Source organism: Grammomys surdaster, unplaced genomic scaffold, assembly GCF_004785775.1.
Source record: "Grammomys surdaster isolate TR1022 unplaced genomic scaffold, NIH_TR_1.0 126131, whole genome shotgun sequence".
Classification (NCBI taxonomy): domain Eukaryota; kingdom Metazoa; phylum Chordata; class Mammalia; order Rodentia; family Muridae; genus Grammomys; species Grammomys surdaster.
Genome location: NW_021620939.1, coordinates 4,363,820 through 4,387,686, shown reverse-complemented (window position 1 = coordinate 4,387,686; position 23,867 = coordinate 4,363,820). Strand labels below are relative to the sequence as shown.

General features: G+C 44.5%; 1 pseudogene; it reads left to right on the top strand.

Moving 5' to 3' along the window:
• The first annotated feature begins 276 nt into the window (after window positions 1-276).
• LOC114611992 lies at window positions 277-21,930 on the top strand (annotated as a pseudogene).
• Window positions 21,931-23,867: the final 1,937 nt, after the last annotated feature.

Sequence of the window (23,867 nt, the reverse complement as noted above, 5' to 3'; positions counted from 1 at the left end):
ATAACTCCAACATAAATCCTTCCTTCTGTATGTTTTCTTGGTTGTGGCATTTCATCACAATAAGAAAGTAACTAATACACTTATTTTCTTAGGTTTCCATAAGATTCCTGCCTGCCCTCCTTCCTATGAAGACTTTAGGAAAACCGCAGCCTTTCTTTCCCATCTGGCAAGATGGCAGCTGAAAAAGCCAAGAAGCCTGACACGAAGGAGAAGAAACCTGCCAGGTAACTCCCGATCTGCTCTGTATCCCAGAAATGCCTTGTACAAAAAAAGGAAATGCTCAGCTGCAAAATCCAAGGTCCTGTCTATTGTCACAAGCCAGTTGGTAGCCACAAGAACGGTGGTATCCAGGTGGTTAAGCTTCACAAAATGCCTAGGTATTATCCTACTGAAGACATGCCTCAGCAGCTGCTGAGCCATAGCAAAAGGGCCTTCAGTCAGCATTCGAGAAGGCTGCCTGTCAGCATCACTCCTGGGACTGTCCTGATCATATTCACTGGGCACCACAGGGGCAAGAGGGTGGTTTTCCTGAAGTATCTGGGCAGCAGCTTGCTACTTGTGACTGACCTCTTGCCCTCAACAGAGTTCATCTGCGAAGAACATGCCAGAAGTTGGTCATTGCCACCTCTACAAAAGTCGATATCAGCAAGGTTAAAATCCCCAAACACCTAACAGATGCATCCTTCAAGAAGAAGCAGCTGCATGAACCCAGGTGCCAGGAGGGTGAGATCATCCTCCTGGGAAGGAGGAATATGAGATTACAGAGCCCTGCAAGGCTGGTCAGAAGACTGTGGACTTGCAGATTTCGCTAAAGATGAAAGCTGGTGCAAAAAAAAAAGAAAGAAAGCAAGCAAGAAAGCAAGCAAGCTGGTGCTCAGCTCCAGGGCTCCCTACGATCTCAGCTCTCTCTGACCAATGGGATGCACCCTCACAAACGGATGTTCAAAATGGCTAACAACCTAATCAAACAGCTTCACATGTTAAAAAGCAAAGGAAAGCAAAGCAAAACAAAACTCCAGGAGGTATTTTACCTTTTGTCATAGTTACTAGAATTTACATTAAAGTAACAATTCATATAATCATAATCCCAGCCTTTAATGGCTGAGCCATGCCTCCAGCCCTAAAGCAACAGTTCTATAGAGTAACCAGTTAGAAAGCAGATATCTTGACTTGGAACTTGAATCAGTCATAGCTGTTTATCAAATCAACATAGGGGCTGGAGAGATGGCTCAGCAGTTAACAGCACTGGCTGTTCTCCTAAACCTGTCCATGGTTTGATTCCTGGTAACCACATGGAGGCTCACAACCATCTGTAACTCCAGTCCCAGGGCCTCTGGCATCTTCTTCTGATCTCATCTCTGCAGGTTCTAGGCATGGTAATGGTGTGCAGATGTACATGCAGACAAAACACACATATGTAGAAGGTACATCGTAGAGAAAGCATTGGAGAAACCAGAATTGGTAAACATGTAGACCTACTTTCTTCAAGGGAAGAAAATGACACCTTTTCACCTGGACTATTGGAAAGGATGCTGTCTAATGATCTGGAACTGGTGATCTTTTGCTGTTCTATGGAACCAGCTGTTCTCTTGAATCCCCCCAAATCCTGAACACTGTTAAGGCCCTGATCTTGAGCCTTATCTCTCAGTGAATAGAACCCTTCCTTAGGAAAGAGATCCCATGTAGTCAGCATTCTCCATCAATAGAATCTACCCTTGTGTTTATTATAAATCCCTCCTCCCTAGGTCTTTACCCTGAGCCGTTTATCAGTCAATAGAACTCATCGTGAGGATTGCAGGTGCTTTGCATGGGAGTTCAATGTAGCCATCCCTGAAGCTTTGTTGTGACAATTGTCACGTAGAGACTTTCCCCTAAAGTTTTACTGTACTTAACTGTGCAAAGGAAATAAACCGTGATGTCAGGCTGGAAGTTTTGACCCGCACCTGTTAAAGTGGTGCTGACCCATGGAACATCCTTCACCTCTAACAGATTGTCCCCTCTCTAGTCAACACATTGCAGGAACCCCAAACTCATACACATAAATTAAATAGAATTTAAAAACAAATAACATCAACATAGACAAATCAATAGCTTTGCTGGGCTTAGTGGTATGCACTTTGAATCTCAGTACTTAAGAAGGAGAGGCAGGTAGGTGGACCTTTGAGTTTGAGGCCAGCCTGGTCTACATAGTTCTAGGCCAGTTGGGGCTACACAGTGAGACTTTGTCTCCAAACCAAACAAAGAAATAAACTCACAGAATGATAGCTTTTCCATACATTAATAATGTGGAGAAAAAGACTGGGGAAAAACATCTCATTTGCTGTAGCTTCAAATACAATTAAATACAAGAGTAAACCTAACCAAGAAGGCGAAAAAAAGTCTACAAGGAAAATCTTAAAATGCTTAAGGAAGAAACTGAAGATGCTGGAAGACTTCCTATACTCATGGGTTGGTAGGTTTAATGTTGTAAAACAGGTCTAAGACCTAAGTGAGTTATAGATTCGTCACAATCCCCAACAAAACGACCTTTGCAGAGTCAGAGAAATTTTATATGGAAGCTCAAAGGACCCCAAACAACCAAGGCAATTCTAAACAAGAACAATGCTGGAGTTGTTACAATAACTGATCTCACACAACGCTACAGAGCCAGAGCAAGGCAAGCAGCATGGTGGGGGCATGCACCACACAACGCTACAGAGCCAGAGCAAGGCAAGCAGCATGGTGGGGGCATGCAGCAGCATGGTGGGGGCATGCAGCATCATGGTGGGGGCATGCACCACACAACGCTACAGAGCCAGAGCAAGGCAAGCAGCATGGTGGGGGCATGCAGCAGCATGGTGGGGGCATGCACCATGCTGGATAGTGATTTGCCAACTTGACGCATGCTAGAATCATTTGGAAAGGGGGAACCTTAACTGAGAAAATGCTGCTACCAGATCGGTGTCGAGGCAAGCCCCATGGGCATTTTCTTGATTATTGATTGATATGGCGGATCTGGCTTATTGTATATGGTAGCACCCCTGGGCAGGTGCTCCCTGGATAGTGTAAGAAAGCAGGCTGAGGAGCAAGACAGTAAGCAGCATCCCTCCATGGCCTCTGTCTCTAGGAGATAATTTCAGGAACTGAAGAATAGGATGGCAGGATATTATAAAGCTTCTTCCCTGCACAGGAAACCATCAACACAGTGAACAACAAATACTGATGAGAATGTAAGAAAGGAAGATATATGCTGCTGGCAGGAGTGTGAATCGGAACAGCCACTATGGAAGTTACTTTTCAGGGTCCTAGAATGAGGGGTTTGGGGGAAGATGGTAAGGGCTAGGGTGGCTGGAAGTTTGATTAGAAATGTCAGAGAAGCTACACCCATGAACTCTCAACATGGCTGCCTAAACAAGACTTGAACATACGAGATTTATAGGCATGCTGACATGAAATGGGCTTCAGCCCCAGGACTACAGACAACTAAGAAATGCGGAGAACAGGAGAAATGTTCTTCTGTGGGAAGACCACACAGACTGGTTACTGAATACCAAATGGTCAGCCCTGAAAATATACATGCAAGCAACACTGTAGGCTTTAATTTTTCCTCACTCCTAATTTTAATAGGGGTTCTTAAATGCTTTAACCTCCCTTCTTGCCCACCACTCACCAGAGGTAGAGGAAAAGAAAGGTTATTAGGATACAGGGGAAGTGGACCTGTTTAGAAATTGTTCTTTAGAGCAAATCCAATCTGCTTTGTCAGGAAATCAGCAGTTCAGTTCACAGGTCAGCAATGGCAGCTCAATCCACTCGCAAACACTTCACAGATATACCAGCAGTCCAGTTCAGTAGTGTCAGGATAACAGCAGTGGTGGCACAACCTGTCAGAAACATCCAGGCCTTAGCCAAATTGAGTTTGCAGGAGGAATTAGGACGAGCTGGAACACCAGGAGAAGTTCTCGGTTGTGCCTCTCTCAATGAAGTGAAGATCAGCCAAGACGTGAAAGCAAGAAGCATTGCACAGTTAACTCTACAAGTAAGCCGAGCTCTGTCACGCCTCCTTCACTGTCTTTTGAGTCCTATTTATACTCCCTCCAAACATCACGTGTTCTTCATGGGTCTTGCTCCACCACGTGTCTTGCCTCAACACTTGAGTCCGTATTAGTAAATTTTCATATGAGTCTGTATCAGCTGACATCACTCTGCCAACCTGCCTGAGTCCATGGAAGCCACCAGCACACCACCTGAAGTTTTTTTGGTGTGTTTCTCTCTATGGAGTCCTGGCAAATGCAGCTCAACTACACGATGTAAGGTGGACCAATACATGTGTGTTGCTAACAAAGAATCCTTCATCACGTGTCCTTTCATGTGCTTGCCTTAGCAGAACATCCTTTCTCCTGTGTCTGCTTCAGGAAAACACTCCTTCACATGTTTGCCTCAGCAAAACACCATTCGGCACAACTGACTTCCCAAAGAACCTTTAACATTGTTTCTACTTCATAACATTCTGGATTGAGCAGGTTGCAGTGATAAGCTTAGGAATATATCTGCAATTAAAGAAAAAGAGTCCATGAATCTGAGAGAGCACAGGGAGGATCCATGAGAGGGGTTGGAGACAGTAGAGAGAAGTTGCCCGACACAAGGGATACTGCATGATCTTTATTTAGATTTGGGCTCAGAAGGAGAGGTAGAATTAAGAACGGCAGAGGGAAACTGAGAGAATATAATTTTGAAGACAAAGCATGCAATAAAGCATGGCGGGGGGAATAAATTTGTTTTAAGTGAAGCAGAGAAGAAGAAAATGGAGCGCTAATGAAGCTTTACAGTTGTTAGCAAGGGCTGCAGCATCTTGTAAAGCTCCTTTGATTTCGTTAAATGGTTCTAATTCTCAAAACTATAATAATTTGTATTAACTAAAGTAACTAATTTTTTCTAGACTCCTGTCTGTTCCCACACTTTCACCCCTAATAATGGTCAGAGCAGATTATCACTAATCCCCCATGGTCTCTCACTCACCATTCCTGGTTCCCCCCCAACAGACAACTTTACTATTTACTCTGCCCCCTCTGCCTTTGCATCCTACAACTCTGGCTAGTTTGTAAGTGGACAGTGACTCTCTCCCTTGCGTATGCCTCCCTCCTAACACTACACCTGTCTCGTCATGGGGTTGTTTGGTTCCTTGCCTGGCTTTCCCCTTCAGCCTTCCAATAATGACTTTTTTTGTAAGTGCTTGTTCATTTATTCATGGAAGCAGTCTGAATTCATTTCACTGAGCAGTCTGGGGAGCTCTTGTGAATGTCTGAGCAGGTGAGTGATTCATGCAGCTTAAGAAATAAAAAACTTGCCAGGCAGTGGTGGCGCACGCCTTTAATCCCAGCACTTGGGAGGCCGAGGCAGGTGAGACCAGCCTGGTCTACAGAGTGAGTTCCAGGACAGCCAGGGCTACACAGAGAAACCCTGTCTCGAAACAACAACAACAAAGAAAGAAAGAAAGAAAGAAAGAAAGAAAGAAAGAAAGAAAGAAAGAAAAAAACCTTAACTGAGAGGGATTATTTTATATTATTATTTCAGTTTAAAAAACTGGAGTGAATTTCAGTTGCAAAGCATGTTGGATTATGTGCTCTCCCTCGTGAGTCTAATGTGGTATAGTACCATGTGGAAGTAACCCCTTCCTTCCAGAGTGGAACTTAACAGTCTCAGGGAGCGGTACCCCAGCAAGGAGCTCTGCCACCTATCCTTGATCCAATCAAAAGAGCCAAATTAGGAGAGAAAAGCAGAAAAAGGGGGAAAAGGGACAGAGATTCAGCGACCACACCCTATTGTTGGGAGCTGATTCCTAGATGAAAACGGCTTTCATCTTTGCAGCCATCTTGGGCTATATATTTGAAGATTGATACTTTTTCACCCTGACAAGAGACTTGTTTTTCTAGCATGATATTTTTGCAAACAGCCCACAACAGCTGATCACACTCTTATAAACATCTTGTTTCTTTCAGATATGTCCTGGACTTATGATTTAGTGCCCTCAGCTGCAAGGCACTCATGGTAAGATGTCTCCAGCTGCACTGCCCTGCTTGTGCTTATGTACCCATAATTGCCTTTCAGTAAACAAGACTTGATCAGACAACTGTCTTGTCTCTTGCCCCCCCATCCTCACTTTCTCCCTTGCAGACCTCATTGACTGACCCGTGGGCTGGGTCACCCTGTTTATCTTTGGGGTTCTGACATGAGGGTAGGGCTTATATACAAAGCAAAAAAGATGTGTAACTAAGTTGTGCAGTCAAGGTGTTCATCCCTCTCTCAGCCCAAAGTCTCTCCAGCAAGGTCATCTGATGAGTTGTAAATCTTTCTCCTAGAGACAAGTTCCTCCTCTGGGGATCCTAGATATTGTTCTTCCCAGCCAGAGATGCCTGGGAATGACTTTCTTGGGAACCATTCTTTCAATAGTGTGATAGCCAAAGAGTGGCGGAACACAGGAGGCTGTTAAGACAAAAACATTTCTGTACATCGTTTCTGCTGGTCCAGCTCAGCCCCTGTGTGTTGCCTTCCTCTGGATGTGACTGAACATCTTTTGTGATCATTAGTTAGATCCTTTGGAATGTATGAACAGACTGTAGTTTCACCAACCAAAGGGCTAAGACCGATGTCAGACAGCATCTGTGGTCAGCAGCAGTTTCTCCCACACTGTTGTAACCGCCTGCCTGAGCACTTGAACAGTGTGGTGTTTATCTTATGATCTTCTTCATCTTGTTACTATAAAAGTTTCATGGAATCCCTACCTCATTGGAACATGGTATTTGGGGAAACCTAAATCTGTTTTGGGCTGTCGTCTCTCATGTCTGGCTCTAGAAGACGTCTCTGTCTTCCTTTGTGGTGAGAGCTATTTTTCTCACCAACACTTTGAGCTAGTGGGCCATCCTTCTGCCTCTCAAACAGCTTGCCATTCCATTGCTATCTATGCCTACCAGCCCCAGCTTCTGGATTAGTAACAGCCTTTGTTCTCAGGTCTTTCAACTATCAACAATGTTGCCAAGAGCAGAGAGGAGGACAGACTGAGCTAAGATTCAATGGCTTCTTTCCTTCCTTCCTTCCTTCCTTCCTTCCTTCCTTCCTTCCTTCCTTCCTCCCTTCCTTCCTTCTTCCTTCCTTCCTCCTTTCCTCCCTTTCTCCCTTCCTCCCTTCCTTTCCTCCCTCTCTCCCTTCTTCCTTTTTTCTTCCTCTCAGCCCCTTTTTCTTTCTCTCCCTCTCCCAACTCCCTTTCTTTAGAAACATAAGAGACACAAACATGCAGGCTCTACTTCCTTTGTGGAAGCTTTGCCTGCAAATTCTTCGACACATGTCCCAGTGAGAGGTGGGGTGGGGTCTATGCCCCTTCCTTAGGCATCTGAGGTCATTGTCTCAGTGGCTTCGATTACGGACAGTTGTGGGCAGGTGTGATGCTGCCATATGATTTCTGAAGGTTCATCTGTGTTTTTCAGAATGTCACTCACAGAGGGCAGTCACTATGAAAGAAGTACCACTGCCTGAGGTTCCCAGCCAGGCAGAGACTGTCCCCTACCCCTCCCAACTTTGATTTGCTCATTAACTCCATGCCCCTCCTCCAATTCTGTCTTGTCAATCAGAGGCCTCCCTTCCCAGCTCGGCCCTCTAACCCTCTGCCGGTTTTTCCTGTCACTAATTACTACCTGACAGGGCTGAGTTTGCCTTTGCTCCTCCCGCTCTGGAATAGAAGTGTAGCTAATGATTCTTTTGAAATTGTAAATTGGCAATTTACAGTTGTATAAATTGTTGGGGCCCAAAGTGAGGTGAAGATGTATGGATTCAGTGTGCAATAATTAAGCTAGTTAAATCGAACACTGCCTTAAACTCTTTGTTCTGAGAACATTCGGAACATTTCAAGTTTTGAAATGTGTCCATCTCTCTTCTCAACCATTATTCAGTATGCGGCTCGGAAGAGCTAAAAAGAATAATCTGCTGGCCTGAGAGTTGTGCCTTTTGACATCACCTCCCGGTTCCCCTCATTCACCACCCTTGCTACTCTCTGCTTCTTTGAGTCTGAATGTTTTAGATTCCTTATGTAAGTGTCATTGTGTGTCTGGTTTATTTCAGTTAGCAAAGTGTCTCTAGTCCTGTACAAGTCATTTCAAATGCCAGAGCTACTGACTCTTCCACCCCCCTTCTGCCCCCTTCTGCTCCCTTCTGTCCCCTTCTCCTGCTTCCTCCTCCTGCTCTCTCCTCCTCTGCTCCCTCCTCCTGCCCTCTTCACCTCCTTCTCTTTCTCCTTTCCTCTCCTACTCCATGACTCTCCCTCCTCCTTCCCCCTCCTCTTACTGTGTACTTCACTCCCACCTCCTCGTTTAAAAATCTTAGCATCTATTTATGTGTGTGTGCGTGTGTGTGCATGTGTGTCTGCTGGTGGGTGGGGATGGTGGGGGCTCAGAACACAGATTTTAAGAGCTCTCCTTTTACTACTTGAGTCCTGAGGATTGAACTCAGGTCGTCATAGCTTGGTAGCAAGCACCTTTGCTTACCAAGTCATCTTACCAGCCTGTTTTCTTTTTAAAAATGATTTTTAAAATGTACTCATTTATTCAACACATATGCGTGCGTGCCCGAGTGTGTATATGTGGACCACATGTGTGGAGGCTGCAGAGATAAGAAGGAGTCAAATCTCCTGGAACTGGAGTTACCCATGGTTGTGAGGCTCCATGCGGGTGCTGGGAGTTGAACTCTGGTCCTCTGCAAGAGCAGTAATCACTCTGGTTGGACAGGACTATCCTCTGACCTGAACATCATCTTCAGGAATTGTGCAGGGCCTGTGTGTGATTGTCACAGCTGGACCTGTTGATTATTTACCATCCCTCTTAGATGGGGGTTGTCGAGAGACTCAGGGACCCTCATCTGAGTATCCCACACAAGTGTATGCAATTTCCCCTTAATAGCTTGTAGTCTTGGGGAAAGGGCTAGAGGACAAGAGTGGAGAGCAATGAGGGGAGGGGTTCCCCCTGAACAGCTGTGGGGACACCGGCATCCCTGCTAGATGTAGACCTTCCAATGTGCTGTTTTAAGGTTACCCACACACACAGCCATTACCCCACACCTCCTGCTATGTAAGTACAATTGATAAAGTCATTGGTTCCTCTAGGTGAGCTTTGGTGGGATTTAGCCTTAGGAGGAGGGGTAGACATTTGGGAAGGAATTTTAGCAGCTCCTAACTGCTGAGCCAGCTCTCTGGCTTCAATGTCCTTCCTTTTAAGGTTGAGAGATGTTCCATTGTGCATACATACAGTTGTTTTGTTTTTTTTTTTTGGTTTTGGACACAGGTTCTCACTATGTAATCTTTGCTGTGCTTGTAACTTGCTAGTGTATGGGCAAAGCTAGCCTTGACCTTAGGTAATCCTGTCTCTGCCTCTGGAATATGAGATTACTGGCTTGTGCTGACACATGCAGTTTGGCTAACAATTCTTAGAATGTGACCTCCTGGGACAGCAGCTTCAGTGGTGCAGGAGACCTTGATGACAGTACAGATTCCAAGGTCTCAGAGACACTGGAAGTGGGGCCTACTCACCTGTGCTTTCAGAAGGTCACAGGGTTGGGATTGGTAGCTCAGTGGTAGAACACCTGCCTAGCATGTGCAAGGCTCTACCTTAAATCCAAGAAACAAAGATTAAACAAACAACTCTGATAGTTCTCCAGGTGATTCTGACCCATGCAGAGACTCTGGCAGAGAGCATAAGAGAGGGGGCATTGTTTGATTATTGCTGCATCCTCAGGATGTAGACACTCAGGGAATATTTGTTGAATGAATGCTGAAGTTTATGGAGTGCATTTCGAGCTAGGATTACCTTTTAAACACTTTGAAAGCATGTGCTTGGTTAATCCTTGTGCACTGTGTTAAGTCCTAGGGCTATTTCCTGATGAGCTCAAAGTCAAACCTCAGTCCCCTTTCATCCTGGTGATTCAAGATTGGTAGATAACACATGGACATATTCCAAACTTCTGTAAAATGGGAAGGCGTCTGGAAAATTGGCACCAGACAGGGCTGTAGGCAGCTCATACAGAATAGAAGTAGACATAGTTGGTATGTAACAACTTCCCCTGGGCTTTCAGAGGGAACCAAATGCACAGATGCATGTCTCAGCCTCTCCTTGCCATTCTGGGAGGCATCCTGTCTTCTGTTTCTCTGGGTTTGCTGTACTGTGGGATTGAGCTCGTGGCAGCTGAGACCCATCTTGTCCTCTTCATATTTCCGGGATCATCTCCAGGATAAAGCACACATCTCCAACTTCTTGCATCTAAAGCTCTGTTGTAACTGAGACACCTCTATTCTTCCAAATTGGAAATGGAGAAAAACGGGTTTTTGGGGGAGATGCAGCTATTGAGGGAGGACATGTCCTCTGCTATGCACAATATGACCAACAGATGGCAGTGTGTCCTTGCAACTGGGTCCGCAGGTCTGAATTCTGGTCCAAGCTCAAATCGGATAAAGAAAGCTTTCCTCTTGTTCCTGGGGTGACCAGCTCTTCCATTCCAGCTTTTGAATGAACTTTACTGAGAGGCGGACATCTTTTGTGCTCAGAAGCCCTAGCGAGAGGCTAGAATTTGCTCAAAATTTAGCCTTTATCTTTTGGACTCGAAAAAAAAAAAGGCCTGCCGAGAAAACTCTGCCAGTGTCCTGTGCTTGTTAGATCATATTGCAGCTGCTGAATCCCATGGCCAGCTGACCCATTCATCTGGTCAGTACCACCTCATCTACCAATGAAAGGAAGAAGCAAACAGCTTTTAAAGAGCAAGGAGGACTTCCTTTAAAAAGAACCTTGAGATTACTTCTGGCTGACAGGGTTACCTGAATTTTAACATGTTATTAATATCCTGGAATGTGAGGTTTTGTTTTTTGGAGACAGGCTTCACACAGTCCAGGCTGTCCTGAAATTTGTATCCCCAGGTGGCTTTGAACTCCTGATCTCCTTGCTTCTGACTCTTGAGTGCTAGGATTATAGACATCCACAAACCCATTTGTCTATGGAACAGAGTTCTGTGCAATGTAGGAGGTTAAGACAGAGTCAACTGCACAGATCATTCATTAAGTAAGCTGGTCATCAAGATGGCTGAATATAGACAGGTAGATGTTAGGGACTTAACTTCCTGCCAAAGAACAAAGTTCAGGGGCTGGGAAAAGGTGGAGTTTCTGTGGCCAGCACCCACCTTGGATAGCTCATAACCATGTGTTCTCCAGCTCCAGAGGATTCCATGGCCTGGCCTTCAAGGGCTTTGCACTCATATGCACATACCTTGACAAATAACTAAAAATAATGAAAGTAAATTTCAATTTAGCTTTTAAAAACAGATGATTTATTTATTTTATTCTATTTGTGTAAGTGCTTAGGCACTGCATGTATGTATGTGTGCTATGTGTATGGCTGGTGCCTGCAGAGGTCAGAAGAGGGCATCAGACACCTGGGACTGAAGTTATAAGTGGTTGTGAGCTACCATGTGGGTACTGGAACTGAACCCAGGTCCTCTTGAAGAGCAATTAGTGCTCTCTGGCTCCATAAAAGTAAATCTTAAAAAGCAAACAAACAAAAACAGAAGACAAAACAGGAGTGAAATCTGCACCTCCTGTAGTCTTCCTGAACCAATGGGGTAACATGGATACCAGTTTATATGATGCTAAAAAGTTTTGTCTTTTGCAAACCGAAGGATGTCAAGTCATATACTAAATATTTCTAGGTCTGAGACAATGAATGGTAAGCCAGTCAAGAAGATGGAATTAAATGATTCTATTCTCAAGCTTCATCTGTGTTAACTCACTCCAAGGTCATGGTGAATTTATGTGATTGATTAGAATTATTACTTTCATGGTAGAAATGGAAAAAAACGAGAAAGAAACAGGTAGACCAGTTGGTCCAGGATCATAGAGCTTAAAGCAGAAAGAATTTCTATTCTCAATAACCTTTCTGTACTTTTTCCTCTCAGTTTTATGGTTTCTTCTAAGATTCCCTCTATCTGGCTGGTAGGCAATTCAACTGTAGGTAATGACTGGAATTCTCTTCCCATCTTCACAGGCTGAATTGGAGGAAGGAGTGGGTCCTGAGCTCAGGTTGTTCCCATGTGGGCTGTAGCTGCCTGGTTCTATAATAGAGGCCACACTCAGAGCTGTTTCTCTCCTCATATCCTTACAAACTGTAGAAGTGCTCCTCGGGCTGCACTGTGTTGCAAAGACCTGCCCTCCAGATCCCCCATCCCTGGGCACATGGCGCGTAACCTGTGGACTGTGTCCACTCTAAGGATGTATGCTCAGGATGCTTCTGTCTCCCTTTCAACCCCAAGCCATGGCCTCTGCTACTTATAAACACCTTACTGAATCTTCTTCAACTGTATAGATGCAGGATTTAAAAGTAATTCCTAGGAAGAAGAAGGAGGTGTCTTAGTTCTGGTCATTCCTGTTAGGGAGGGAGTTGAGAAAGGACAGTATGCTTGTAAATCCTTTACCCAATTGTAAATCTTCACAAATCAACCTAGGAAGGAAGTGAATCACGAATGGATAGACCCAGAAATGGGACAGCATTTGGTCTAGAGATTAGAGAGGCAAGACCTAGACCCACTGGGAGATAATTGTCATGAAAACAGTGAACTGTATTTTAAGACTGGAATCAAAATACCCCGGAGGATTTGATAAACACTCAAATGTGAGATCCTTGGGTCTGTAGAGTTCAAAACTGTGCTCTATGTATGAACTGGTATCTGGCTATTAAAGTTTGATGATATATGAAGTCCATCAGGAGACCTCAGGCAAGCCTGATGGATATGTCCAGTGGTAATTAAGTGTTTGTATGTGGGGTGTATCCATCCATCCATCCATCCATCCATCCATCCATCCATCCACATCCATCCATCCATCCATCAATCCATCCATCCATCAATCCATCCATCCTTTTATGTATATAGGTTTTTTTAATGTACATGGTTGTTTTGCCTCATGTATGGCTATGTGTTACATGTGTGTGTGCATGTGGAAGCCAGAAGAAGGAATCTCTCAGATAGATGGTCAGGAACTGGAAACCAAACCCAGGTTCTCTGGAAGAGCAGCCATTTCCAGACTGTGTTTGAGTTTGTTTTTTTGTTTTGTTTTGTTTTTGAGAATGTAGTCTAGGCTGGCCTTAAACTCTGCTTCCACCTCCAAAGTGTTCAAGGTTCAGGCATGTGGCACCATGCACAGTTTATGGGGTGCTGAAGATCATACTCAGGGCTTGGTACATGTTAGGCAAGTGCTTCTGTATTAGTACTTTTCTATTGCTGTGATGACACACCATGACCAAGGGAACTTATAGAAGAAAGCGCTTAACTGGGTGTGTAGTTCCAGAGGGTTAGAGGGAATATGTGTGGCTTTTGAGACTTCAAAGCCCATTCACAGCCACACACCTCCTCCAAATAGGTCACACCTCCTAATCCTTTCTAAACAGTTCCACCAACTAGAGACTAAGTATTCAGATGCACGAACTTCTGGAGGCCATTCTTAGTTAAACCACAGCTAGCAACTGGACTGTATCCCCAGACTCTGTAAATAGAATAGCCCTATAATAGTGTTTTTAGGAGAGCAGACTTGAAAAAAAGAGAAAGATAAAAGAAAACAGCTAAGTAAAATTATGTAAAATGTGGGGATGAAATATTAGGGTAAGTTCCTGGCATTTTAATGCCACAGTAAAGTGCTTTCCGACAAGCCCGCTTTAAGGCACTCTGACTCTTGGGAATGTCATTTTCTTTCAATTTCCATCCACAATTGATTAGATCTCACGTGTTTTATAGCTCTGAAGACTTAGGGATTAAATTGAACCAAAAAGGAATATTTTTTTTGGTCTAGGAGAGAAGCTAACCCCATAGATTAGGACTTTGTTGTCTTATTGGAAATTAATCAATACTGCATCTGACTTACTCTTAGTACATTATTCTTTTGGCCACTGATTATACATGTTAGGTTTCTCAGATCCATATGGAATTGCTCATGTTTGAACTACTAAGTCAGATAAAACTTTGACATGTGCTTATCAATCATGTGTAGGAGAATAATGTCTATTAATAACCAAAGATCATGTTTTCCAGAAGCATCTGAATGTTCTTAGGTTTGAGAGGTAATAATAATAGGATTACTCCAATATTTCATGTCTCTAGGAATGTATAGGATCCATAGTATATACCTCATCCCACCTGGAGGAATAGGCAAATGAGGAATGTTGAGGCCCCATTTGCATGTATATATGGAATTACTCATCTGTAGTTAACATCTCTGCAGATCTGGGTTACTGATGAGCTTCCATTGAGGCAATGGAAACTAGTCAAGGGACAGAATTACATTGCTAGGAATAGCTTGAGAGGTGGAGTCTGACAAAGGTTAAGTGAATGGTGAGGATGAAGGTCTCACATCAGACCAGGCTGCCAGGCATAGCCCCACTGGGGTCCACCAAGATGGTCTAGCCACATGAACCATGTACTTCATTCTTGTTCATTCTGTTAGAATGAACCAGAGATAATGGTTCATGCCTCTTATCTCTGAATTTTTGAGGTAGAGGCAGGAGAATCAGGAATGCAATGTCATCTCTCACTACATAGTGTTCTTGAAGCCACCCTGAGCTACATGAGACTCAACCAAAAGAAAGAAAAAGGGCTAAGGGCTAAGTCTTGGCTTACTTGCCTTTTCTCCTGTAGTCAGCAGCTTCTTATTTAATTTCTTGCTTTCCCGTTGTTTGGTGTTCTGTGGCTGTTTCCTCAGGGTTAGACATGATCATTGTCTCGAATCAGAGCATCTATGATCTTCTACATGGGACCCTCAGAAGGTTAGGTCCACCACCACTCCCTCATGGAAGGGGGTGATGCTCACTTTGCAAATGAGGCAACAAGGCCCTGCCCCTTCCTAAGGATATCTAAGTCATTAACCACTGCGGGGGGGGGGGGGAAGGGGAGACTCTTAGGTACTGTAGCCCCCTATAAGTTGACCATGCTCCTTTAAGTAATCCCAGTTAAACTCATTGGTTTTCCAAGCTAGACTTGGGAGGAATTGTTCCATTGGTCTATCTTTGTCCCATGTGGTATGTGTTGGTGTGCTGTCTTGCTATGGCAGCAGTCATATGGCTATGCTAGATGCAATAAAATGTGTAACTAAGGCTGAGCCACCTGAGGATAGAGTATCTGCAGGAGTCTGGGGGTGAGGCTGGCTACCTTCCTCTATAGTATGGAATGGCGTGATTCTCTGGTGAATGAGGTCTATTGCATGAGTCCAGAGATACCTTGAAAGAGGTCAAGAGACTAGAGAACATATTGCTATCCCTGGAAGTCGTATGGGATGAAAAGGCATGTTGGCTGAATTGTGGCCTTTGGAATGAGAAAAAGACATATAACCGAGGCTGTGCTGTGCTGGATTTTATGTCACTTTGACACAGACTAAAGTTATCTAAGAGGAGAGAACCTCAATTAAGAAAATGCCTCCACAAGACTGGGCTGCAGGCTAGCCTGTAACACACCTTCTTATTAGTGGTTGATGGGGGAGGGCCCAGACCACTGTGGGTGGTGCTATCCCTGGGCTGCAGATCCTGAGTTCTATAAGAAGGCAGGATGAGCAAACCATGGAAAGCAAGCCAGTAAGAAGCACCCTTCTATAGCCTCTGTATCAGCTCCTGCCTCCAGATACTATCTACCCGTGAGTTCCTGTCCTGACCTCCTTTGATGATGAGCTGTGGTGTGGACTCTTAAGCTGAATAAAGCCTGTTTTCCCCAACTTGCTTTTTGGTCATGGTGTTTCATCACAGCAATAGAAACCCCACCTAAGATGGCTGCCTACCCAGAAAGAACTTGCAGGGAGGAAATAGAATGGGAAAATGACATGAAGATAATACTTACATGTTGGCCTTGGAGTTGACAGGAAAAGTGGACAAAAAGAAACTGAGGCAGAATTGATAGAAGGAAGCCCTCTCTGTCCATTTAATACAGAGGAAGGGAAACCAATCATCATCATCATCCTCATCATCCTCATCACCTACCATTCAATATGCAAACAGGGGCCTTAATGGCCTAGTACAGAAATTCCCTACCCACCTCAAGATTCAGGTTGATTAAGGGCATAAAGGGTGCTATTGAGAGCCTGCGGTGTCTCGGGGTAAAGCTTAGCATGTGCCTGGGTGGGTAGGAAGGGTTTTGCCAACCTAGGGCTAATTGAAAGTGTAGCTCTTAGCTCTACCTTAACTTTTTGAACATGAACATGGCTGAGTAGCAGGGATAGTTGAGTATTTGCCTTCCCGGTCTCTAGGGGTCAGTGTCTTTCCTCATTTCTCATGCCAGGCAGGGCTGATGCCAGTGCTTGTCTACTGAGATCAGTAAGCTACACTTCTTGTCACATTTGAGGTCATGTGGTGTGGTGGAGCCTAGTCCTGGCTGAGTGGCTGCAGCTTAGAGGAAGCGGGCTGTGGGCTCTGTACTCCAGAAGAGAGATATTTAACAATCACAGAATACTCTGCCTCTGAATTGCTTAAGTTAGAAAAGGTTTTCTTTTTAAAGTAAAAAAAAAATTGCATGTATGTATGTATGTACGTATGTATATATGTATGTATGTATGTAAACACAAACCTTCCACAGTACATGTGTGGAGGTCCATGGGTAATCTGCTGGAGCTGGCTATCTTCCCCCATCACACCAGTCCTGAGGATTGAACTTGGGTCAGCAGGCTCAGTGGCAAGTGCCATCTTGTTAGGCTAAGACGTAAAAGATTTTATTTTTAGCTGTGTGTGTGTGTGTGTGTGTGTATGTGTCCAGTGGGGTGCACAGGAATACAGACCATGCTCATAGGGATCAGAAGAGGGCATCAGGTTCCCTGGAGCTACAATCGTAGGTAGTTTTGAGATGTCCTGTGTGGGTGCTGGGAACCAAATTCAGGTTCTCTGGAAGAGCAGCAAGCACTCTTGACCATCAAGCTGTGTCTCTAGCCCCCCAACTCCCAAAGAAGACTTAACAAAGAAAGGAAAGAACCTCTCAAAGCTCGGCCAGGGAGATTGATGTTTGGGCTGGGTGGGATCAGTCTGACTGCTTTGGAAGGGTAGGGATGGAGTGTTAGGATTACCTGAAGCGCAGGCTGAATGACTGGAAGCAGCTTGAGGCCCTAGTGCGGGAGCTGCTGGCGTCGTTGTGTTCCATGGATACAGTGTGCCTGTCAAATTGCATTTATACTTATGCCGTAGATGATTGCTGATGCCAGCCATGGTCAGAGACACTTTTTGAAGTGGGTGGTGGCCACTACAGAGACGCATAGGCAGAGTCAAGCTGCCGGGAATAAGCTATCATTACTGTGTCAAAGCGGTCCAATGCTCACCCAGAAATGGGAGAAAATAACCATCCCTCTTTTCACCCTCCTGGAGGCTCAGGGAACCTTGATGAACAGAGAGATAAAATAACGATGTTGGAGTGGGAGGAACGGATTTAGTGGGATGGCTGTTTCCTCCAGGCTGGATGTGATCACTGCCATCGTAAATCAGAGCAGCTGTGACCACTCAGCTGAAACCCCTCCACAGGACCAGGACTGCTGACATTGTCACGGAAGCAGTGAGGCTCAGTGTGACCTTCCCCTCCCTGCGACTGTGTAAGCAGTTAACATCTGCAGGGAAGGGAGGGCTCTTTGGTGGTAAGGCTGTTGTCCATGGTCTGGTAAGCAACTCCAATTGGTTCTCTGTGCTATAGACTTGAAGCAATCCTTTCTATGATCTTTCAGGAACAGAGAATGACATGACAGTATTATAGCTCCTATCACTTTGTAGAGTCAGGAGGCCGTGCAAATGAGAAGAAGCTATCAGAGTCTTGGACAATGAAGTCTCAGGCATACACAGGGAACCTGGGTGAGCCCCAGGCAGTCATCTTGAAGCACAATGACTAATAATTGCCTGTGTGTGCCCTGGGCAACTTCTTACATTCTGTTGGTATAAAGATGGGGAACCATCTCTAGTGGCATCAAATCCACAGATCCTCAATCTCACTGATTTTATGAAAGAAAATTCACTTCCAGTGGCCATTAAGTTAATTTGCAAATTCCCTGTATTAGATGGAGATAGAGGGAACTGAGATACTGTTTGAGACCATATTTGTGATGAGAATCTACGTGACCCCTCAGATTAGAGCAATTTGCTTCTCCCTGCCTCTGCTTCTGGAGTGCTGGGTTTAAGGTGTGTACCACCACAGTTCTGACCGAACCTATACATTTGTGACCAGCATTGTCAAATTCATTTTAAATATAGATCTTTATATTTCAGAGATTGGGGATTATAACTAGATTTTAGGAATTATTTGTAGCCTTAATGTATACTCTACCTTTTTGGAAGTGGTTGGCCCTTGCTGGTGTCAAGCCCAGGCTCTGAAAAGATTTCAGTAGCATCACTGCCTTGGTAATGTCCCATTATCTCTCCTCACTTTCTTCCCTCCTTTCTGGAGGTCAACTTTCCTTTCTGCACAATCCCCATCCTCCCATCAGGGAAGGACAATGGAGGTGTTCTCATCGAAGGCAGTTTCCAGATTGAAGGATGGACTGAATGGGTAGGGTCAAAGCACGTGGACCTCAGTTACTTAAGAACTCCTCTGTGAGGGGCTCACGTGATGAAACTCAGGCAAATCAAACCACTATTTTTTTCTTTTTCCTGTAAAAGGTTTTGGCTACATAATCTATATACCAGTTCCAGGGCTAAATTCTATGACTGTAAGTATGTTTGCCCCCTTAGGTGCTGCTGTATCTGACTTTAGGATTCCTGGTAGTAAAGGGTGAGATGAAACCATGTTGTTTTATGAGGCATATCCATGCATTTTCAGGGATGGCCTGGATGGCAAGCCAGGAATCATGATTTGAAGCCCTGCAGAACAAGTTTCATTCCATCTATGCAGAAATCAGACGGTGATCACTGATGGTGACTGAAACTTACATTGAGCCAGTTTAAGCAGATAAGGTCATATGCTCACTCTCATAACCAATACCCCTCCCTAACAAAGACCAAACAAAACAACACGAAGTGAAATGGAATCAAGTACACAGAAAGGGAAGAATCCAGGAATTCATCGCCTCTGGTTTTTTTTCCCTTTGTGCTTTAGAGTCAGAGACCAAACCGAAACCATGGGAACAGGAGACACCAGCATGTATCTCTAAAACTTCATAACAAGAGGTGTGTGTGTGTGTGTGTGTATGTGAGTGTGTGTGTGTCTGTGTGTGTGTCTGTATGTGTGAGGGTATGTGTGTCTGTGTGTGTATGTGAGTGTGTATGTGTGTATGTGTGTCTCTGTGTGTGTGTCTGTGTGTGTCTCTGTGTGTATGTGTGTGTGCATGTGTGTGTATGTGTGTGTGTGTATGTGTGTGTCTGTGTGTGTGAGTGTATATGTGTGTGTGTATGTGTGTGTCTGTGTGTGTGTATGTGTGTATGTGTCTGTGTGTGTGTGTGTATGTATATGTGTGAATATGTATGTGTGAGTGTACCTGTGTGTGTATGTGTGTGTGATGATGGTGCTGGTAATGGTAGTGGTGGTGAATAAGACAAAATTGTTCTTGGCCAGCCATGGTCACATGCTGATTCTTGGGTCAGGTGTGGTATGGACTGTTTTCTGTGATTGGTAGTTCTTCATGAAGCTAAGGGTGGAGTTTCCCATTTAGGTAGAGTGGCTTCCACTGTGAAGTGCTGGCTGGCTTGAAACGTGTAATCACGTTTAGATCAGGCTGGTCTGGAACTCAGAGATCTGCCTGCCTTTGCCTCCTGAGTGCCTCTTCCACAAGCTCATCAGGTTGTGCACAGGGGCTCAGGTTAGTAAGCCCATCCCTTGGGAGGCGGAAGCAGGGGAACTGCTGTGAGTTCTAGGCAAGCCTGCACTTCAGAGTGAGACTTTGTCTCAAACAAAAACATGGGCTGGAGAGGTGTCAGCTTTGCAGTTAACGATGGCTACTGTTTTGCAGAGGTAGCTGAGTATGATTTCCAGCCCATACTGGCAGCTCACAGCTACCTGTAACTCCATCTCCATAGGGATCTGATGCCTCTGACTTTGTGTGAGCTCTTTGTCTGTCTGTCTGTCTGTCTGTCTGTCTGTCTGTCTGTCTCCTCCTCCCCCTTTCACCCACAAAGGAAAGAAAAACAAAAAGTAACAATAAACTTAAAAGCTCCATGTGTCTGTCTGTCTGTCTGTCTGTCTGTCTGTCTCTGTGTAATTTTCATGGCAATGACTAGCAGGCTAGATCCAGTAATCCATGCTGTACCCAAATTGGCTAGAGGTGAGGCAGTCAAGCTGAGCATGGGGTGCATACCAGTTAAGCCTGTCTCAAAACCAAAGAACAAAATAAAGCAGCAATAAAACAAGAAAAAGTCCATTAGATAAAGACCATGCTGATGTCCAACAAAATTAGACTAATTTGAGGAGCCAGAGGGATCCCCCCACCTCAGAGCAGAGAGGTCTTGGGGCCTCTGGCCAGTTAGAGGGAGACAAAGCTTGTCATAGCACTGGGAAGATTTAGATGAAATTGCAGCAAAGCAGTATGCGCTAGCTCCAGGCAAGCTGGGATGTGTATACAGAGATTGACATCAGGCTTAGGCTGAGATGAGAACTTCGGATCTTTGTTTCCTTGGAAACTACAAGGTGAAGACACGTGTAGAAAGCTGGATGCCAATCCTTATCTGGTGCTGTGCACCTGGGGTGGAAATTCAGGCTGTGTTAAAATGACTTCGATGCTCTGGGCAGGAAGGAGGTGTTTCATTCTCACTGGGATTTTTTTAACGGTTGAGTTTCTGACACCATCCTATTTTGAAAACAAGTTTTTTCATGTCTTTCTGTTAATTAAAAAAAAAAAGCATTTTGAAAAAAAAAAAGGCTTCACAGAGGACAACCCCCTCCATAGAAATTGGATATTGGGGTTTCAGGGGCTCCTGAGAACAGCAGCCTGGCTTCTATAGCATGACACCTAGAAGCGACTTGGAGCAGAAATGTTCTGACAGCTACAAGAATATGGAGGACTTTCGGGGTTTAGGTTTCTTCCTGAGGTGAATATCTGTCCATCTATTTGTTCTGAGAATATTTATTGAGAGCCTACTGTGAGCCAGCTATAGTAAATGAGATCATTTTTCTCTTTGAACAGCTTACAAGCTGTTTCTGAGGGAAACCCGAAGCAGGGAACAAGCGCGTTACGCCCCCAATAGGCCAATGACGGGTATTGACATAAATTTCTTTTTCAGCAGCAAAAAGTGAAGGCTGTGAACTCTAATCTGGGAAGTTGGTCTCAGGCCTGGAAGAGAGTGGAAGGGGGGAAGTTCTGAGATAACAATTCATTTTGAAAACAGCAAGTGTGCAGATGCTGATGATCCATGAGCCAGATCCTGATCTCAGAGCGTCCCTGAATTCACTGACCTCTTGAACTGGCAGCCAGGACACAAGACACAAGGATGCAGGCATGCACGCATGCGCACAGCCTCCTGTCTTGAGCTTCCACGCCGCAGTACCAGGACTTTCTCCAATGTTCTGGGAGTTTACTAAGCCTACTCATAGGGTAGCTTGGAAACGCCAGGCTTTACCCTTGTGGAAGCAACCAATGAGCGGTAGCAATTGCTCCTCAATGTGTGGCCTCCGAGGGTCATTCTGTATAATTTCTCAGAGGGTTCCCAGAAGGACTGAGCTTGATAGCTCCAAGGACAAGGAGGGCGGGACACCATGAGCGTCCCTAACTAATATTGAGTGTTGACAGACCCAGTCATTCTCCTGGCTTTCCTCCACACCGCCTGGTTCTTATGTTATTTCTGCATTTCAGGATACTCCCTGAGCCGTGGACAGATAATACAAATAGACGCTCAAACAGTCACGTCCTCTCAGCACCTTGACCACCCGCGAGTCTCCGGATTTATCATATTTGCTGAGAAGAAGCTTCGTGGACCAAGGCTGAGGACCACACTAGTTTGCAGGTAGCACAAACAGTAGGCATTTGGCCTTAAGTATTTGAGCTTAACTGTACTGGCGAAAATTTAAACACTATACCTTATTTCTCTCAGGAATTTGGAACACTTAATGAGCAATGGCTGCTTCTCACCTACATGCTAAGTAACTCTATTTCCAATCAGAACAGCATTCTCCTCCTCTTAGCCCCATGTCACGGGTGATTAAGGAATAGCTGATGAAGGATGAACCACGCCATCATTTTGGGGCTAATTCTCTGTGTAGGAGGCTCTTAAGGTTTTCTGTCAAATTTATCGTCTGAAAAAAAAAAAACATCGAGCAATGAGAATTCAACTCTCTTAATGACAGGCTGTCTTTCTAGTGACAGTTTATTTCAGGAAATATTATTTGACCCCATTTTCTCAAATAGTTGTGCCAGAAACTAAATAGTACTTCATGCTAAAGCATGTGCCCTCGGGTCATAAGATAATGGTAATAATGACATGTCCAAACTGTAATGGCGATGACATCCAATTCCCTCGTCCCTTGTCTCACCTCCTGCCTCTCTTACATGATAATAGAATGAGCTGAGAACATGGCTGTCTCGCTGGAGAACAAATCTTACATCTTCCTTTATTCCTTGACTAACAGAACATGAGTGGAAACCATGGGACTTCTGCTTTTCTTGTCTAGGGGAAGTCTCTGGACTTAGCCCTTTCATCCATCTCATTGGCTGTCTGGATGATGCTTGTAAGAATCTCGGGTACCAGGCATTGAGCACAGCAGTCTGCATTAGACTCAGTTCCTGAATGACTGGGCTATGCCAGCCACATGCTGTCTATAATACCTAGTTGTGGTGGTTCAATATGCTTGATCCATGGGAAATGGCACTGTTAGGAAGTGTGACCTTACTGGAGGAGGTGTAGACTTTTTAGAGAAAGTGTGTCACTGTAGGGGTGGGTTTTGAAGTCTCCTCTTACACTCTGCCCAATGTGGAATGGCAGCATCCTCCTGGCTGCCTGCAGAAGTGAGTCTCTTCCTGGTTGCCTTCAGATCAAGATGTAGAACTCTCAGCTCCTCTCCAGCACCATGTCTGCCTGGATGCTGCCATTCGTCCTGCCATGATGATAATAGACTGAACCTCTGAAACTGTAAGCCAGCCCCAAATAGATGTCCTTTATAAAAGTTACCTTGGTCGTGGTGTCTCTTCATAGCAATAAAATCCAAACTAAGATACTACCTATGTGAGAAAGAAACAAATCTTTCTCCTTTAAGCCAATTGTTAGGTCTTCTAAAAGCAGTTTAACTCTGTTCGGGTTATTTTTTTTGTCAATGCATCTGTGAAGGAGGAACCTCATCTGAGAAAATGCCTTCATCAGATTGGCCTGTAGGCAAGTCTGTCAGGCATTTTCTTGATTGAAGATTGATACGGGAGGGCCCAGCCCACTGTGGGTGGTGGCATCCCTAGGCAAGCAGTTCTGAGTTGTATAAGACAGCAAACTGAGCAAGCTTGTAGGTAGTATTCCTCCATGGATTCTGATTCAGTTCTTACTTCCAGGTTCCTCAGTTCCTGCCCTGACTTCCCTTCATGGTGGAGCATAAACTCTAAGATGAAATTAACCCCTTTCCCCCAAGTTGCTTTTGGTCATAGTGTTTATCACAGCTGCAAAAATAGAACTAGAACAATCTAGTCTAACTCATTCACACATACTAATCTATCTTTTGACTCTATATGCCCCTTAATCTGATTGTCATGTATGTTTTTTTCTTTTTTTTTTCTTTTAAGATCGTTCAAGATGAAAGCTGACATTCCGTAGGTCAGTGTCAGAAATGCAGGCACTGTTTGTCCTTGTCCAATGTATTAATCTTTTAAAATCCATCCATCATGTCATTTTGTAGAGACCAAGTATGCATAGGATTCTTTGCTGTAGGGTATGTAGGTATATGGATGACTCAAAAATGAAATGCTT